The sequence below is a fragment of the Pan troglodytes genome, chromosome 17 (assembly GCF_028858775.2).
Source record: "Pan troglodytes isolate AG18354 chromosome 17, NHGRI_mPanTro3-v2.0_pri, whole genome shotgun sequence".
Lineage (NCBI taxonomy): Eukaryota > Metazoa > Chordata > Mammalia > Primates > Hominidae > Pan > Pan troglodytes.
The window spans coordinates 751,771-769,472 of record NC_072415.2 but is presented as its reverse complement, the minus strand read 5'-3'; positions in this window follow the sequence as shown (position 1 = coordinate 769,472).

The following is a 17,702-nucleotide window of genomic DNA, read 5'->3' as shown; positions in this document are numbered from 1 at the left end:
ACTATTAGATGCGTTTCCGAGTTACACTGGGTTTATGAGTATGCGACCCTAGACTACAGAAACAGCTGTATAAGGAAAAACAGGTGTACCTAATAAACATATGCTTAGTGACTTGGGATAAACCAATAGATGTTCACAACTGATGGAGAGCCGTGAAAGAGAGATAGCGGTAAATAGTTACAATAACACAATTTTCCTGCACCTGTCGTGGATTTCCCCAAAAAAATGCAGAATGTGGGATGCACCTAAGGCATATGAAAGAGAGAGGGCAGAAGGAGTAAGAGAGAAGTAGGAGGAAGGAAGGAAGGAAGGAAGGAAGGAAGGAAGGAAGGAAGGAAAGAAGGAAGGTAGGAAAGAAGGAAGGAAGGAAGGAAGGAAGGAAAGAAGGACGAAAGGAAGGAGAAAACACCCGGTGTTACTAAAACCCCCCCAAAAAATGGTTTCCCCCTGTGGGTAAGCCTACAATGTGGATGAATCTTGAAAATATTGTGCTACGTGTTATGTCAGTCATAACAGCTCACCTATTGTGCAATTCCGTTTATAGGAAATGTCTACAATATGGAAATCTATGCATATGGGATTGATGGCACTAGGTAGTTGCTACCTAGGGCTGAGGGTCAGGGAGAGGGTTTGAGACAGAATGAGGAGTGACTAATGTCTACAGGGTTTTTCTCTGGTCGGGGGTGATAAGACGTTCTACAATGGATTGCGAATTATAATTGAATGTGCACAACCACAGGTGTACTAAAAGCCACTCAATTCATGACTTTTAATGGGGGAATCTTAAGTGTCGCACTCTCATGGAGACCACGGCAGACATAGTGAGAGAGAAAAAGGTGAGTAAATATCTGAAACGGAGGCAGAAACAGAGAGAACGAAAAGCCCTGTGAAAGGAAGGGAGAGCGAAAAGGGAAAATGGTCCTATTTAGAAATGACAGATGTGAAACTGGGGTTCACATCAACAGTGTCACTGCCAGGAAGGAGGGTCATGCTAGCCATGTCACCGGTAGTGTGGCCCGCAGGGACGCCGACCTGCTGGAGCGTCGTGCCAGCATGGGCTCTGGCAGCCACGTGGGCCAGCAGGAGGGACCCGCTGCACAGCTGTGGGGTGAGGATAGACTGGGTGGTGATATCGGCCATTACAGGGGCCTCTTCTGCTGGCAAGAGTGTGACAGTAGCAAGTAGATGGACAGGCCTGCGTGTGAGGACGGAATGCAGGAGGGGCTCTTGTGCGGCTGGGCGTGGGGCCCTCACGGGAACCGTGGAGAAATGGCCAGGTAACTGCGTCATGTGGGCTAGTAGATTGGCCAGGGCTTCGAACTGAAGGACAATAACGGGGAGTAGCGGTCAGGCCCTGGGAGTGTCTGAGTGTAAGTGGAGATGGGTTTGGGGTCACTGAGGGATGCGTGAGAGCCATCCCTGTGTAGGTACAGGTCATAGGGAGATAGTCTCGTGAGGCCTGTGAGTGTCTATGGTTGCCCTGGGTGCCTGGGGCTGACTGTGGCAGAAATCTGGGGAAGGCTGGAGAGAAGCTGGGAGGCCCAGGAGAGTCCCTTAAGGCAGGGGGTGAAGAGGTGAAAGAAATGGGGGAGGGTGGCAGTAAGGTCCGTGAGTTTGTAGATGATTCCTGGGTGCGGGAAGCTGACTCCAGGTGCAATCTGGAGATGGTTGGAGAGTAGCTGAGAGAGACAGAAGAGTCCCTGAGGGCTGGGGGTGAGAACATGAGGGAGACTGGGGAGTAAGTCAGTGAAATTCGTGAGTTCGGTGGTGTATCGTGGGTGCCTGGAACTGACTCCAGCTGGAATCTGGAGAAGTTTTGAGAGTAGCTGAAAGAGACACAAGAGTCCCTGTGGGCTGAGGGCAAAGACCTGAGAGAGACCAGGGAGGACCTCAGTGAAGTCTGTGAGTCTGTAGGTGATTCCGGAGTGTGGGAGGCTGACTCCCGCTGAAATCTGGGCGTGGTGGGAGAGTAGCTGGGACAGACAGGAGAGTCCCAGGGGGCTGCGGGTGAAGACATGAGAGAGACTGGGGAGTAACTCAGCGAAACTGCTGAGTTTGGTGGTGATACCTGGGTGCCTGGAACGGACTCCCGCTGAAATCTGGGCATGGATGGAGAGTAGCTGGGACACACAGGAGAGTCCCTGAGGGCTGGGGGTGAAGACATGAGAGAGACCGGGGAGTACCTCAGTGAAACTGGTGAGTTTGGTGGTGAGTCCGGGGTGCCTGGAACTGACCCCAGCTGAAATGTGGGCGTGGTTGGAGAGTAGCTGGGACAGACGGGAGAGTCCCTGAGGGATGGTGAAGACATGAGAGAGACTGGGGAGTAACGCAGTGAAATTGGTGAGTTTGATGGTGATTCCTGGGTGCCTGGAACTGACTCCCGCTGAAGTGTGGGCGTGGTTGGAGAGTAGCTGGGACACACAGGAGAGTCCCTGAGGGTTGGAGATAAAGGCGTGCTAGAGACTGAGGAGTAACTGAGTGAAATTGGTGAGTTTGGTGGTGAGTCCGGGGTGCCTGGAACTGACTCCAGCTGAAATGTGGGCGTGGTTGGAGAGTAGCTGGGACAGACGGGAGAGTCCCTGAGGGATGGTGAAGACATGAGAGAGACTGGGGAGTAACGCAGTGAAATTGGTGAGTTTGGTGGTGATTTCTGGGTGCCTGCAACGAACTCCCGCTGAAGTGTGGGCGTGTTTGGAGAGTAGCTGGGACAGACAGGCGAGTCCCTGAGGGTTGGAGATAAAGACGTGCTGGAGACTGGGGAGTAACTCAGTGAAAGTGGTGGGCTTGGTGGTGATCCCTGGGTTCCTGGAACTGACCCGCGCTGAAATGTGGGCGTGGTTGGAGAGTAGCTGGGACAGACTGGAGGGTCCGTAAGGGCTGGGGGTGAAGACGTGAGAGAGACTGGCGAGGATCCCACTGAGGTCTGTGAGTTTGTAGGTGTTTCTGGGGTGTGGGGTAGAGACTGCCGCTGAAATCTGGGCGTAGTTGGAGAGTAGCTGGGACAGACAGGCGAGTCATGGGTGGCTGGGGGTGAGCTGCTGGATGATGGCAGTAAGAACATATGGTATATTATTGATGAATGAGGTGACTGTGGAGAATCTCCAGAGGAGGACACGGGAGAACACAATGACATGAGTGACTGTCCTGCTTGGTTAGGAAAGGGAAACGTAAAGTTGTGGAGTTCTGTTGATGATGGATGTGAGAGTGGTGAAGCCCTGCGGGGTGATGTAGAGTACTTCCACATCCCTGGTGAGGAGCTGCCCCTTGGGTCTGAGTTTCTGGGACGGGAGAGGGAGAAGCTGGGTGAGGCAGGCATGAATCTTGAAGAGTCAGGGCTGGGGGACCGCTCATATTCTCCCGAGACGTGTGAGTCTCTGGGGGACTCCTGGGTGCATGGGGCTGACTCCCGCAGGAACCTGGGGATGGCTGGAGAGTAACTGGGAGCCACAGGAGAGTCCCTGAGGCCTGGGGGTGAAGAGATGAAAGACACAGGGGTGGAGCGCCGTGAGGCTCGTGAGTTTGTAGGTGATTCCTGGGTGTGGGGGGCTGACTCCAGCTGAAATCTGGGGTTGTTTGGAGAGTAGCTGGGAGACACAGGAGACCCCCCGAGAGCTGGGGGTGAGCTGCTGGGTGATGGCAGTAAGAACATGTGGTATATTATTGATGAACGTGGGGACTCTGAGGAATCCTCAGAGGAGGACACGGGAGAGCCCAATGGCTTCATTGATTGCCCATCACGGTGAGGACAGGGAAATGGGAGCTTGTGGGATTCTGGTGATGACAGAGGTGAGTGTGGTGAAGCCCTAGGGGATGGTGAATGGTAGCTCCGGATCCCTGGTGAGGAGCTTCCCCTTAAGCCTGAGTTTCTGATAGGGGAGAGGGAGAAGCTGGGTGAAGCTCGCATGGACCTTGGGGAGTCCGGGCTGGGGGACCGTTCATAAGAAGAGCCAGACAAGACCCTACTGTTCTTAGGTGCAGACATGATTAGGAAACCTGCAGCTCCCAGGGGCCCCTACTAATTTTCTAACTCGCAGAAAGAAGGAGTGTGTGTGCGTGTGTGTGCGTGTGTGTGTGTGTGTGTGTGTGTGTGCGGTGTGAGGTATGTGCCCCTTAAGAAAATGGAAATCAACCAACCAATGAGACAGACAGACAGACAGACAGACAGACAGACAGACAGAGATTCACTTGCCCAAGTGTTCTGTCCTGTCCTCTGAATCCGCTTCCAAGTCGCAAGACGCTGTGAGCTCCAAGTCCACGCAGAGTCCGCCAAACGCTCCGGCCGCTGATCCGCTCCGCGAAGATCTGAGTACAGGCCAGCCAGGGTGGGTTTAAATAGCCTCGGGCGCAGCCTAGCAGCGGAAAGGGCGGAGCTTCACTCCTCCTTTCCATCAGTCACCCCCAACTTTCCCAGGCAACACCTCGTGGGAAACTGTTCTCCTGCTTTGATTTCATGCGCCACCTTTGGGACAATCTAAGAACTTACAAGTTTTCTTGGCCAGATATGTTAGGAATTGTATGCACTGAAACACTGAAAACCAACTAGTGGTTCTGTGGTTCCCACGTTGTGGTTTTGACACCAGCAGCATCCTTGCCACAATCAAAACCCGGAGATCCACAGATCTGCGTTGTAACAAGACCTCCCCCTGACCCTGATGCATGGCAGTTTAAGAAGTCTTTCCGTGTAAGCGAAAAGACTTTGAAGAAAAGGTGGAGATATGCGTTGTATAAACATTCTTCTGCTCTGGAACCACGTAGAGACTTGGGAGCCAGTTGGGTGGAGCATTCGTTGGATGAGGGTGCTCGGGTTAGGAATATCAAGGTGTGGCTCCAGATAATCCAATCATCTAATTAAGATTCCAGTTATGCTCATCTGTTTCAAAATTCCGTTTGGGTAAATTCTTTTAGTCAGACTGAGAATGGCAAAGCCTCAACCCCAATTTCCAGGGAGGGTTCAGAGCCTCAGGTGGAGTTGATCACCAATAGCCTATGGTTTAACCCATCATGCCTATAGAATGAGGTCTCCATAAAAATCCAAAAGGACTGGGATCAGAGAGCTTCTGGATAACACTTCCTGGAAGGCAGTGCGCCCCTCCCCACATGCCGGGCCCCACATTAATTTCTGAACTTTTTGCAATGTCTGCTAAAATACAACGGCAACTGTAAGTGCTTCCCTGCGTGCTGTGAGCTCTTCCAGCAAATGAATGCAACTAAATCTGGGAGTGGTGGCAACCTGATTTATAGCCAGTTGCTGAGAAGCACAGGTAAAACCACGTAGGGCTTCCCATTGTTATTAGTGTGGGAGGCCTGTGTGGCGGGACCCGGCCCTTTGGAATCTAATGCTATGTCCCGGTAGGTAGCGTCACCATTGAATTAGAAGACACACATATGTTGAGAATAATCTTTCTGGTCATTTGCTGCATGTCTTATTTACAATATGTAATCAAATTCTTTATCCTGACCTTATGGCACCTGGGTTGAGAACCATGATTTGAACCAAACATTGGTCTGTCACGTTCTGAGTTTGAAACTTTAGTTTGCCTTTAGCGTTTTGCTATTGCTTTTTCGTTTTCTTTTGTTTCGTTTCGTTTCTAAGTTCTGGGGTATATGTGCAGGATGTGCAGATTTCTTACTAAGGTAAACGTGTGCCATGGTGGTTTGCTGCACCTGTCAACCCATCACCTAGGCATTAAACCCAGCAGGCAGTAGCTGTTCTTCTTAACGCTCTGCCCCCCGAAAGGCCCCAGTGTGTGTTGTTCCCCTTCCTGTGTCCATGTGATCTCCTTTTTCAGCTCCCATTATAAGTGAGAATGTGGCGTTTGGTTTTCTTTCCCTGGATTAGTTTGCTGAGGATAATGACCACACATCACCACTGTTTTTGTTTTTTAGTATAAAGAGTAGTATTTTATTGAATAAGATTTGCTCCCAGAAAAATAAGCTTAAATCTACAATGAATGCCAGACTCTACAGCAGAAAGCAATTCTCTCACTTTTCCACACACAATGGTTCCTACTAAGTGAAAAAAAGCCATAAAATTTCATTCACAAGTGTACTACTCTGTCTCAAAACATCTCACATAATCATGCACTCGACTAAAGCCATTAGATCAGTTCTTCAGTCAGGTTAAAGAAGTATCCCTCTAATAACTGACTTTTATAATGGTATCAATATCCACTCCCAGTCAGTCTGCCGTGGTTAATGGTGTACAGCATGACTGAATACAATGGAATTGATGACGCCCATATCCACGGACAAACCGTGACTTATGATGGTTTGATTTATGATTTTTCAACGTTATGATGGGTTTATTGGACTATTAGATGCGTTTCTGAGTTACACTGGGTTTATGAGTATGCGACCCTAGACTCCAGAAACAGCTGTATAAGGAAAAACAGGTGTACCTAATAAACATATGCTTAGTGACTTGGGATAAACCAATAGATGTTCACAACTGATGGAGAGCCGTGAAAGAGAGATAGCGGTAAATAGTTACAATAACACAATTTTCCTGCACCTGTCGTGGATTTCCCCAAAAAAATGCAGAATGTGGGATGCACCTAAGGCATATGAAAGAGAGAGGGCAGAAGGAGTAAGAGAGAAGTAGGAGGAAGGAAGGAAGGAAGGAAGGAAGGAAGGAAGGAAGGAAGGAAAGAAGGAAGGTAGGAAAGAAGGAAGGAAGGAAGGAAGGAAAGAAGGACGAAAGGAAGGAGAAAACACCCGGTGTTACTAAAACCCCCCCAAAAAAAAAGTTTCCCCCTGTGGGTAAGCCTACAATGTGGATGAATCTTGAAAATATTGTGCTACGTGTTATGTCAGTCATAACAGCTCACCTATTGTGCAATTCCGTTTATAGGAAATGTCTACAATATGGAAATCTATGCATATGGGATTGATGGCACTAGGTAGTTGCTACCTAGGGCTGAGGGTCAGGGAGAGGGTTTGAGACAGAATGAGGAGTGACTAATGTCTACAGGGTTTTTCTCTGGTCGGGGGTGATAAGACGTTCTACAATGGATTGCGAATTATAATTGAATGTGCACAACCACAGGTGTACTAAAAGCCACTCAATTCATGACTTTTAATGGGGGAATCTTAAGTGGCGCACTCTCATGGAGACCACGGCAGACATAGTGAGAGAGAAAAAGGTGAGTAAATATCTGAAACGGAGGCAGAAACAGAGAGAACGAAAAGCCCTGTGAAAGGAAGGGAGAGCGAAAAGGGAAAATGGTCCTGTTTAGAAATGACAGATGTGAAACTGGGGTTCACATCAACAGTGTCACTGCCAGGAAGGAGGGTCATGCTAGCCATGTCACCGGTAGTGTGTCCCGCAGGGACGCCGACCTGCTGGAGCGTCGTGCCAGCATGGGCTCTGGCAGCCACGTGGGCCAGCAGGAGGGACCCGCTGCACAGCTGTGGGGTGAGGATAGACTGGGTGGTGATATCGGCCATTACAGGGGCCTCTTCTGCTGGCAAGAGTGTGACAGTAGCAAGTAGATGGACAGGCCTGCGTGTGAGGACGGAATGCAGGAGGGGCTCTTGTGCGGCTGGGCGTGGGGCCCTCACGGGAACCGTGGAGAAATGGCCAGGTAACTGCGTCATGTGGGCTAGTAGATTGGCCAGGGCTTCGAACGGAAGGACAATAACGGGGAGTAGGTGTCAGGCCCTGGGAGTGTCTGAGTGTAAGTGGAGATGGGTTTGGGGTCACTGAGGGATGCGTGAGAGCCATCCCTGTGTAGGTACAGGTCATAGGGAGATAGTCTCGTGAGGCCTGTGAGTGTCTATGGTTGCCCTGGGTGCCTGGGGCTGACTGTGGCAGAAATCTGGGGAAGGCTGGAGAGAAGCTGGGAGGCCCAGGAGAGTCCCTTAAGGCAGGGGGTGAAGAGGTGAAAGAAATGGGGGAGGGTGGCAGTAAGGTCCGTGAGTTTGTAGATGATTCCTGGGTGCGGGAAGCTGACTCCAGGTGCAATCTGGAGATGGTTGGAGAGTAGCTGAGAGAGACAGAAGAGTCCCTGAGGGCTGGGGGTGAGAACATGAGGGAGACTGGGGAGTAAGTCAGTGAAATTCGTGAGTTCGGTGGTGTATCGTGGGTGCCTGGAACTGACTCCAGCTGGAATCTGGAGAAGTTTTGAGAGTAGCTGAAAGAGACACAAGAGTCCCTGTGGGCTGAGGGCAAAGACCTGAGAGAGACCAGGGAGGACCTCAGTGAAGTCTGTGAGTCTGTAGGTGATTCCGGAGTGTGGGAGGCTGACTCCCGCTGAAATCTGGGCGTGGTGGGAGAGTAGCTGGGACAGACAGGAGAGTCCCAGGGGGCTGCGGGTGAAGACATGAGAGAGACTGGGGAGTAACTCAGCGAAACTGCTGAGTTTGGTGGTGATACCTGGGTGCCTGGAACGGACTCCCGCTGAAATCTGGGCATGGATGGAGAGTAGCTGGGACACACAGGAGAGTCCCTGAGGGCTGGGGGTGAAGACATGAGAGAGACCGGGGAGTACCTCAGTGAAACTGGTGAGTTTGGTGGTGACTCCGGGGTGCCTGGAACTGACCCCAGCTGAAATGTGGGCGTGGTTGGAGAGTAGCTGGGACAGACGGGAGAGTCCCTGAGGGATGGTGAAGACATGAGAGAGACTGGGGAGTAACGCAGTGAAATTGGTGAGTTTGATGGTGATTCCTGGGTGCCTGGAACTGACTCCCGCTGAAGTGTGGGCGTGGTTGGAGAGTAGCTGGGACACACAGGAGAGTCCCTGAGGGTTGGAGATAAAGGCGTGCTAGAGACTGAGGAGTAACTGAGTGAAATTGGTGAGTTTGGTGGTGAGTCCGGGGTGCCTGGAACTGACTCCAGCTGAAATGTGGGCGTGGTTGGAGAGTAGCTGGGACAGACTGGAGGGTCCGTAAGGGCTGGGGGTGAAGACGTGAGAGAGACTGGCGAGGATCCCACTGAGGTCTGTGAGTTTGTAGGTGTTTCTGGGGTGTGGGGTAGAGACTGCCGCTGAAATCTGGGCGTAGTTGGAGAGTAGCTGGGACAGACAGGCGAGTCATGGGTGGCTGGGGGTGAGCTGCTGGATGATGGCAGTAAGAACATATGGTATATTATTGATGAATGAGGTGACTGTGGAGAATCTCCAGAGGAGGACACGGGAGAACACAATGACATGAGTGACTGTCCTGCTTGGTTAGGAAAGGGAAACGTAAAGTTGTGGAGTTCTGTTGATGATGGATGTGAGAGTGGTGAAGCCCTGCGGGGTGATGTAGAGTACTTCCACATCCCTGGTGAGGAGCTGACCCTTGGGTCTGAGTTTCTGGGAGGGGAGAGGGAGAAGCTGGGTGAGACAGGCATGAATCTTGAGGAGTCAGGGCTGGGGGACCGCTCATATACTCCCGAGACATGTGAGTCTCTGGGGGACTCCTGGGTGCATGGGGCTGACTCCCGCAGGAACCTGGGGATGGCTGGAGAGTAACTGGGAGCCACAGGAGAGTCCCTGAGACCTGGGGGTGAAGAGATGAAAGACACAGGGGTGGAGCACCGTGAGGCTCGTGAGTTTGTAGGTGATTCCTGGGTGTGGGGGGCTGACTCCAGCTGAAATCTGGGGTTGTTTGGAGAGTAGCTGGGAGACACAGGAGACCCCCCGAGAGCTGGGGGTGAGCTGCTGGGTGATGGCAGTAAGAACATGTGGTATATTATTGATGAACGTGGGGACTCTGAGGAATCCTCAGAGGAGGACACGGGAGAGCCCAATGGCTTCATTGATTGCCCATCACGGTGAGGACAGGGAAATGGGAGCTTGTGGGATTCTGGTGATGACAGGGGTGAGTGTGGTGAAGCCCTAGGGGATGGTGAATGGTAGCTCCGGATCCCTGGTGAGGAGCTTCCCCTTAAGCCTGAGTTTCTGATAGGGGAGAGGGAGAAGCTGGGTGAAGCTCGCATGGACCTTGGGGAGTCCGGGCTGGGGGACCGTTCATAAGAAGAGCCAGACAAGACCCTACTGTTCTTAGGTGCAGATATGATTAGGAAACCTGCAGTTCCCAGGGGCCCCTACTAATTTTCTAACTCGCAGAAAGAAGGAGTGTGTGTGCGTGTGTGTGCGTGCGTGTGTGTGTGTGTGTGTGTGTGTGTGCGGTGTGAGGTATGTGCCCCTTAAGAAAATGGAAATCAACCAACCAATGAGACAGACAGACAGACAGACAGACAGAGATTCACTTGCCCAAGTGTTCTGTCCTGTCCTCTGAATCCGCTTCCAAGTCGCAAGACGCTGTGAGCTCCAAGTCCACGCAGAGTCCGCCAAACGCTCCGGCCGCTGATCCGCTCCGCGAAGATCTGAGTACAGGCCAGCCAGGGTGGGTTTAAATAGCCTCGGGCGCAGCCTAGCAGCGGAAAGGGCGGAGCTTCACTCCTCCTTTCCATCAGTCACCCCCAACTTTCCCAGGCAACACCTCGTGGGAAACTGTTCTCCTGCTTTGATTTCATGCGCCACCTTTGGGACAATCTAAGAACTTACAAGTTTTCTTGGCCAGATATGTTAGGATTTGTATGCACTGAAACACTGAAAACCAACTAGTGGTTCTGTGGTTCCCACGTTGTGGTTTTGACACCAGCAGCATCCTTGCCACAATCAAAACCCGGAGATCCACAGATCTGCGTTGTAACAAGACCTCCCCCTGACCCTGATGCATGGCACTTTAAGAAGTCTTTCCGTGTAAGCGAAAAGACTTTGAAGAAAAGGTGGAGATATGCGTTGTATAAACATTCTTCTGCTCTGGAACCACGTAGAGACTTGGGAGCCAGTTGGGTGGAGCATTCGTTGGATGAGGGTGCTCGGGTTAGGAATATCAAGGTGTGGCTCCAGATAATCCAATCATCTAATTAAGATTCCAGTTATGCTCATCTGTTTCAAAATTCCGTTTGGGTAAATTCTTTTAGTCAGACTGAGAATGGCAAAGCCTCAACCCCAATTTCCAGGGAGGGTTGAGAGCCTCAGGTGGAGTTGATCACCAATAGCCTATGGTTTAACCCATCATGCCTATAGAATGAGGTCTCCATAAAAACCCAAAAGGACTGGGATCAGAGAGCTTCTGGATAACACTTCCTGGAAGGCAGTGCGCCCCTCCCCACATGCCGGGCCCCACATTAATTTCTGAACTTTTTGCAATGTCTGCTAAAATACAACGGCAACTGTAAGTGCTTACCTGCGTGCTGTGAGCTCTTCCAGCAAATGAATGCAACTAAATCTGGGAGTGGTGGCAACCTGATTTATAGCCAGTTGCTGAGAAGCACAGGTAAAACCACGTAGGGCTTCCCATTGTTATTAGTGTGGGAGGCCTGTGTGGCGGGACCCGGCCCTTTGGAATCTAATGCTATGTCCCGGTAGGTAGCGTCACCATTGAATTAGAAGACACACATATGTTGAGAATAATCTTTCTGGTCATTTGCTGCATGTCTTATTTACAATATGTAATCAAATTCTTTATCCTGACCTTATGGCACCTGGGTTGAGAACCATGATTTGAACCAAACATTGGTCTGTCACGTTCTGAGTTTGAAACTTTAGTTTGCCTTTAGCGTTTTGCTATTGCTTTTTCGTTTTCTTTTGTTTCGTTTCGTTTCTAAGTTCTGGGGTATATGTGCAGGATGTGCAGATTTCTTACTAAGGTAAACGTGTGCCATGGTGGTTTGCTGCACCTGTCAACCCATCACCTAGGCATTAAGCCCAGCATGCAGTAGCTGTTCTTCTTAACGCTCTGCCCCCCGAAAGGCCCCAGTGTGTGTTGTTCCCCTTCCTGTGTCCATGTGATCTCCTTTTTCAGCTCCCATTATAAGTGAGAATGTGGCGTTTGGTTTTCTTTCCCTGGATTAGTTTGCTGAGGATAATGACCACACATCACCACTGTTTTTGTTTTTTAGTATAAAGAGTAGTATTTTATTGAATAAGATTTGCTCCCAGAAAAATAAGCTTAAATCTACAATGAATGCCAGACTCTACAGCAGAAAGCAATTCTCTCACTTTTCCACACACAATGGTTCCTACTAAGTGAAAAAAAGCCATAAAATTTCATTCACAAATGTACTACTCTGTCTCAAAACATCTCACATAATCATGCACTCGACTAAAGCCATTAGATCAGTTCTTCAGTCAGGTTAAAGAAGTATCCCTCTAATAACTGACTTTTATAATGGTATCAATATCCACTCCCAGTCAGTCTGCCGTGGTTAATGGTGTACAGCATGACTGAATACAATGGAATTGATGACGCCCATATCCACGGACAAACCGTGACTTATGATGGTTTGATTTATGATTTTTCAACGTTATGATGGGTTTATTGGACTATTAGATGCGTTTCTGAGTTACACTGGGTTTATGAGTATGCGACCCTAGACTCCAGAAACAGCTGTATAAGGAAAAACAGGTGTACCTAATAAACATATGCTTAGTGACTTGGGATAAACCAATAGATGTTCACAACTGATGGAGAGCCGTGAAAGAGAGATAGCGGTAAATAGTTACAATAACACAATTTTCCTGCACCTGTCGTGGATTTCCCCAAAAAAATGCAGAATGTGGGATGCACCTAAGGCATATGAAAGAGAGAGGGCAGAAGGAGTAAGAGAGAAGTAGGAGGAAGGAAGGAAGGAAGGAAGGAAGGAAGGAAGGAAAGAAGGAAGGTAGGAAAGAAGGAAGGAAGGAAGGAAGGAAAGAAGGACGAAAGGAAGGAGAAAACACCCGGTGTTACTAAAACCCCCCCAAAAAAAAAGTTTCCCCCTGTGGGTAAGCCTACAATGTGGATGAATCTTGAAAATATTGTGCTACGTGTTATGTCAGTCATAACAGCTCACCTATTGTGCAATTCCGTTTATAGGAAATGTCTACAATATGGAAATCTATGCATATGGGATTGATGGCACTAGGTAGTTGCTACCTAGGGCTGAGGGTCAGGGAGAGGGTTTGAGACAGAATGAGGAGTGACTAATGTCTACAGGGTTTTTCTCTGGTCGGGGGTGATAAGACGTTCTACAATGGATTGCGAATTATAATTGAATGTGCACAACCACAGGTGTACTAAAAGCCACTCAATTCATGACTTTTAATGGGGGAATCTTAAGTGGCGCACTCTCATGGAGACCACGGCAGACATAGTGAGAGAGAAAAAGGTGAGTAAATATCTGAAACGGAGGCAGAAACAGAGAGAACGAAAAGCCCTGTGAAAGGAAGGGAGAGCGAAAAGGGAAAATGGTCCTGTTTAGAAATGACAGATGTGAAACTGGGGTTCACATCAACAGTGTCACTGCCAGGAAGGAGGGTCATGCTAGCCATGTCACCGGTAGTGTGTCCCGCAGGGACGCCGACCTGCTGGAGCGTCGTGCCAGCATGGGCTCTGGCAGCCACGTGGGCCAGCAGGAGGGACCCGCTGCACAGCTGTGGGGTGAGGATAGACTGGGTGGTGATATCGGCCATTACAGGGGCCTCTTCTGCTGGCAAGAGTGTGACAGTAGCAAGTAGATGGACAGGCCTGCGTGTGAGGACGGAATGCAGGAGGGGCTCTTGTGCGGCTGGGCGTGGGGCCCTCACGGGAACCGTGGAGAAATGGCCAGGTAACTGCGTCATGTGGGCTAGTAGATTGGCCAGGGCTTCGAACGGAAGGACAATAACGGGGAGTAGGTGTCAGGCCCTGGGAGTGTCTGAGTGTAAGTGGAGATGGGTTTGGGGTCACTGAGGGATGCGTGAGAGCCATCCCTGTGTAGGTACAGGTCATAGGGAGATAGTCTCGTGAGGCCTGTGAGTGTCTATGGTTGCCCTGGGTGCCTGGGGCTGACTGTGGCAGAAATCTGGGGAAGGCTGGAGAGAAGCTGGGAGGCCCAGGAGAGTCCCTTAAGGCAGGGGGTGAAGAGGTGAAAGAAATGGGGGAGGGTGGCAGTAAGGTCCGTGAGTTTGTAGATGATTCCTGGGTGCGGGAAGCTGACTCCAGGTGCAATCTGGAGATGGTTGGAGAGTAGCTGAGAGAGACAGAAGAGTCCCTGAGGGCTGGGGGTGAGAACATGAGGGAGACTGGGGAGTAAGTCAGTGAAATTCGTGAGTTCGGTGGTGTATCGTGGGTGCCTGGAACTGACTCCAGCTGGAATCTGGAGAAGTTTTGAGAGTAGCTGAAAGAGACACAAGAGTCCCTGTGGGCTGAGGGCAAAGACCTGAGAGAGACCAGGGAGGACCTCAGTGAAGTCTGTGAGTCTGTAGGTGATTCCGGAGTGTGGGAGGCTGACTCCCGCTGAAATCTGGGCGTGGTGGGAGAGTAGCTGGGACAGACAGGAGAGTCCCAGGGGGCTGCGGGTGAAGACATGAGAGAGACTGGGGAGTAACTCAGCGAAACTGCTGAGTTTGGTGGTGATACCTGGGTGCCTGGAACGGACTCCCGCTGAAATCTGGGCATGGATGGAGAGTAGCTGGGACACACAGGAGAGTCCCTGAGGGCTGGGGGTGAAGACATGAGAGAGACCGGGGAGTACCTCAGTGAAACTGGTGAGTTTGGTGGTGACTCCGGGGTGCCTGGAACTGACCCCAGCTGAAATGTGGGCGTGGTTGGAGAGTAGCTGGGACAGACGGGAGAGTCCCTGAGGGATGGTGAAGACATGAGAGAGACTGGGGAGTAACGCAGTGAAATTGGTGAGTTTGATGGTGATTCCTGGGTGCCTGGAACTGACTCCCGCTGAAGTGTGGGCGTGGTTGGAGAGTAGCTGGGACACACAGGAGAGTCCCTGAGGGTTGGAGATAAAGGCGTGCTAGAGACTGAGGAGTAACTGAGTGAAATTGGTGAGTTTGGTGGTGAGTCCGGGGTGCCTGGAACTGACTCCAGCTGAAATGTGGGCGTGGTTGGAGAGTAGCTGGGACAGACTGGAGGGTCCGTAAGGGCTGGGGGTGAAGACGTGAGAGAGACTGGCGAGGATCCCACTGAGGTCTGTGAGTTTGTAGGTGTTTCTGGGGTGTGGGGTAGAGACTGCCGCTGAAATCTGGGCGTAGTTGGAGAGTAGCTGGGACAGACAGGCGAGTCATGGGTGGCTGGGGGTGAGCTGCTGGATGATGGCAGTAAGAACATATGGTATATTATTGATGAATGAGGTGACTGTGGAGAATCTCCAGAGGAGGACACGGGAGAACACAATGACATGAGTGACTGTCCTGCTTGGTTAGGAAAGGGAAACGTAAAGTTGTGGAGTTCTGTTGATGATGGATGTGAGAGTGGTGAAGCCCTGCGGGGTGATGTAGAGTACTTCCACATCCCTGGTGAGGAGCTGACCCTTGGGTCTGAGTTTCTGGGAGGGGAGAGGGAGAAGCTGGGTGAGACAGGCATGAATCTTGAGGAGTCAGGGCTGGGGGACCGCTCATATACTCCCGAGACATGTGAGTCTCTGGGGGACTCCTGGGTGCATGGGGCTGACTCCCGCAGGAACCTGGGGATGGCTGGAGAGTAACTGGGAGCCACAGGAGAGTCCCTGAGACCTGGGGGTGAAGAGATGAAAGACACAGGGGTGGAGCACCGTGAGGCTCGTGAGTTTGTAGGTGATTCCTGGGTGTGGGGGGCTGACTCCAGCTGAAATCTGGGGTTGTTTGGAGAGTAGCTGGGAGACACAGGAGACCCCCCGAGAGCTGGGGGTGAGCTGCTGGGTGATGGCAGTAAGAACATGTGGTATATTATTGATGAACGTGGGGACTCTGAGGAATCCTCAGAGGAGGACACGGGAGAGCCCAATGGCTTCATTGATTGCCCATCACGGTGAGGACAGGGAAATGGGAGCTTGTGGGATTCTGGTGATGACAGGGGTGAGTGTGGTGAAGCCCTAGGGGATGGTGAATGGTAGCTCCGGATCCCTGGTGAGGAGCTTCCCCTTAAGCCTGAGTTTCTGATAGGGGAGAGGGAGAAGCTGGGTGAAGCTCGCATGGACCTTGGGGAGTCCGGGCTGGGGGACCGTTCATAAGAAGAGCCAGACAAGACCCTACTGTTCTTAGGTGCAGATATGATTAGGAAACCTGCAGTTCCCAGGGGCCCCTACTAATTTTCTAACTCGCAGAAAGAAGGAGTGTGTGTGCGTGTGTGTGCGTGCGTGTGTGTGTGTGTGTGTGTGTGTGTGCGGTGTGAGGTATGTGCCCCTTAAGAAAATGGAAATCAACCAACCAATGAGACAGACAGACAGACAGACAGACAGAGATTCACTTGCCCAAGTGTTCTGTCCTGTCCTCTGAATCCGCTTCCAAGTCGCAAGACGCTGTGAGCTCCAAGTCCACGCAGAGTCCGCCAAACGCTCCGGCCGCTGATCCGCTCCGCGAAGATCTGAGTACAGGCCAGCCAGGGTGGGTTTAAATAGCCTCGGGCGCAGCCTAGCAGCGGAAAGGGCGGAGCTTCACTCCTCCTTTCCATCAGTCACCCCCAACTTTCCCAGGCAACACCTCGTGGGAAACTGTTCTCCTGCTTTGATTTCATGCGCCACCTTTGGGACAATCTAAGAACTTACAAGTTTTCTTGGCCAGATATGTTAGGATTTGTATGCACTGAAACACTGAAAACCAACTAGTGGTTCTGTGGTTCCCACGTTGTGGTTTTGACACCAGCAGCATCCTTGCCACAATCAAAACCCGGAGATCCACAGATCTGCGTTGTAACAAGACCTCCCCCTGACCCTGATGCATGGCACTTTAAGAAGTCTTTCCGTGTAAGCGAAAAGACTTTGAAGAAAAGGTGGAGATATGCGTTGTATAAACATTCTTCTGCTCTGGAACCACGTAGAGACTTGGGAGCCAGTTGGGTGGAGCATTCGTTGGATGAGGGTGCTCGGGTTAGGAATATCAAGGTGTGGCTCCAGATAATCCAATCATCTAATTAAGATTCCAGTTATGCTCATCTGTTTCAAAATTCCGTTTGGGTAAATTCTTTTAGTCAGACTGAGAATGGCAAAGCCTCAACCCCAATTTCCAGGGAGGGTTGAGAGCCTCAGGTGGAGTTGATCACCAATAGCCTATGGTTTAACCCATCATGCCTATAGAATGAGGTCTCCATAAAAACCCAAAAGGACTGGGATCAGAGAGCTTCTGGATAACACTTCCTGGAAGGCAGTGCGCCCCTCCCCACATGCCGGGCCCCACATTAATTTCTGAACTTTTTGCAATGTCTGCTAAAATACAACGGCAACTGTAAGTGCTTCCCTGCGTGCTGTGAGCTCTTCCAGCAAATGAATGCAACTAAATCTGGGAGTGGTGGCAACCTGATTTATAGCCAGTTGCTGAGAAGCACAGGTAAAACCACGTAGGGCTTCCCATTGTTATTAGTGTGGGAGGCCTGTGTGGCGGGACCCGGCCCTTTGGAATCTAATGCTATGTCCCGGTAGGTAGCGTCACCATTGAATTAGAAGACACACATATGTTGAGAATAATCTTTCTGGTCATTTGCTGCATGTCTTATTTACAATATGTAATCAAATTCTTTATCCTGACCTTATGGCACCTGGGTTGAGAACCATGATTTGAACCAAACATTGGTCTGTCACGTTCTGAGTTTGAAACTTTAGTTTGCCTTTAGCGTTTTGCTATTGCTTTTTCGTTTTCTTTTGTTTCGTTTCGTTTCTAAGTTCTGGGGTATATGTGCAGGATGTGCAGATTTCTTACTAAGGTAAACGTGTGCCATGGTGGTTTGCTGCACCTGTCAACCCATCACCTAGGCATTAAGCCCAG